Genomic DNA, 2,500 nt, shown 5'->3' on the forward strand with positions numbered 1-2,500 from the left:
GCAGGCATGAATCTAATTTGTTATGCTGGGATTATAATTCGGTAAAGGGATTTTGGTGGATCGTCATTCGTTGGCGTCCTCGTATTTTTTTTTTTTTCATCATTATTATATGTTGGCGGGTGGCCTATATCGGTATTCATTTCTTCGGTAAGGAGGGAAGACCTAGAATAAAATACGGAAATTATAAAATTACAAGAAAGACCCGCAACAATTTTCTATCCCAGAGGAACTAGCACCGGGAATGAATATCCAGCTCGAAGACTTAAAGATTCTATTGAGTGTTAGGAGATCATTAATACCGGCATATGACATACGGCAGTCAATAGGACAACGAGGAACTCCGGCGACGTCAACCAATGACGACCTGCCAAAATCCCTCACCCAATAACACATACGACAGATTGGCCTTTAGATTCTTACCTGCCACTGAAGAAGCACTACGAGTTATGAAAACGCGTTCTGGCTATTTACAAAATGTGTCTCTTATTCCACAGCATGACATAATTAGAAATATTAAAGTTTCTGCCTCCAGAAGATATTGTTACTCTAAGAAAGAGTGAATACTACAAGAAGCTTTGTCATAACAAGCTTTCCATTCACATTAATGATATATATATATATATATATATATATATATATATATATATATATATATATAATATATATATATATATATATATATGAGAATCAGACAAGACACAATGGTCTCAAGCTGTCCGGAAATAGATTCAATTTGGAAGTAAGTAGAAACAACTTTGCCAACCGTGCAGTTAATGAATGGAATAAACTTCCTGCACAGGTAGTCCAATGTAGTTCAGTTCGAAGCTTATAGAATCATTTAGATAAACACCTAAGCAAGATGCTGTAATGATTATAATTTATTTTATATTATTTGTTTTTGTTTTGTTATCATTTGTCTGTTTGATTTTCATTTATTATTAGTTATATGCCAATTTATTATTATTTACTATTTACCTGTTTGTTTATTATTTAGATATACCTACGCATTTATGTATTTTATTTGTTATTTACATTATTATAGTTTTTATTTATTATTTTATCATTATTATGACTTTTTCCTCATCCGACCTAGATATGGACCAAAAGGTCTCCTGTCGGCATGCTACGCCTTTGTAATCCTTTGTAATGTGTGTGTGTATGTGTGTAGGGGGGTAGTGTGTGTGTATGTATATAGTGTATATATATATGTATATATATATATAAATATATTTATATATATATATATGTATATATATATTATGTATATATATATATACGTGTATATATATGTATGTATATATATATATATATATATAAATATGTTTATATATATATGTATATATATTATGTATGTATATATATGTATATGTATATATATACTGTATATATATATATATATATATATATATGTGTGTGTGTGTGTGTGTGTGTGTGTGTGTGTGTATGTGTGTGTGTGTGTGTGTGTGTGTGTGTGTGTGTGTGTGTGTGTGTGTGTGTGTGTGTGTGTGTGTGTGTGTGTGTGTGTGTGTGTGTGTGTGTGTGTGTGTGTCTGTGTGTGTGTGTGTGTATGTATGTGTGTGTGTGTGTGTGTGTGTGTGTGTGTGTGTGTGTGTGTGTGTGTGTGTGTGTGTGTGTGTGTGTGTGTGTGTGTGTGTGTGTGTGTGTGTGTGTGTGTGTGTGTGTGTGTGTGTGTGTGTGTGTGTGTGTGTGTGTGTGTGTTATAAGTGTATTTGGGCGGGAGTTTTTCTCTAATGCATGTATCATTAAAAGTGATGGCTAGTTTTGTATTAATTATTTTCTTAAAGGTATTTTACTTATATCTTATAATAGATTTGTGGTCCTTAGAAAGGAAATTCATGACTCGGCTGTATGTAGTCATATTAGTTAGATCGCGATTTCGGGTTCAAGACCCTTTTTCAGTAGCTATAGGGATATTCTATCTTGTTAGGATAAGATTTAATCCGAGGAGTCTTATTAACGTTCTAAGTTTTATACTAGAGTTTCCTTACTTGCTAATCACTTTGAGGGAGGTCACCCGGTATTTCGGACAGTGACGAAATGTCACGTGCACTAGGAGGGCCCCCGGATTCGTGTTGTGGCGGAATGTGGCATGCTTGTGGTTGTGGCGTTTTGTCTCGTATTTGCACTAGTGGCGTTTTGTCTCATATTGGCGTTTGTTGTGTCATGTCTCATGATTGGATTTGCAGCGGTTTATCTCATGCTTGGGAGGGCTCTAAGATTGTCTCCTTGTATATTTAGATTTGGGCTTAACTGTTTAGTGTATAATGCTTCTAAAATTGAGAGGCGTCTATCGTAAGTACATAGAACGTTAATAAGACTCATCGGATTGAATCTTATCCTAACAAGATAAAACATCCCTATAGCTACTGAAGAAAGGTCTTGAACCCGAAATCGCGGTCTGGCTAATATGACTACATACAGCCAAGTCATAAATTTCCTTTCTAAGGAACACAAATCAATAATAAAGTATATGTAAAAT

This window comes from Oratosquilla oratoria, chromosome 3 (assembly GCF_046742065.1).
Source record: "Oratosquilla oratoria isolate Oo_2021 chromosome 3, ASM4674206v1, whole genome shotgun sequence".
NCBI classification, from domain to species: domain Eukaryota; kingdom Metazoa; phylum Arthropoda; class Malacostraca; order Stomatopoda; family Squillidae; genus Oratosquilla; species Oratosquilla oratoria.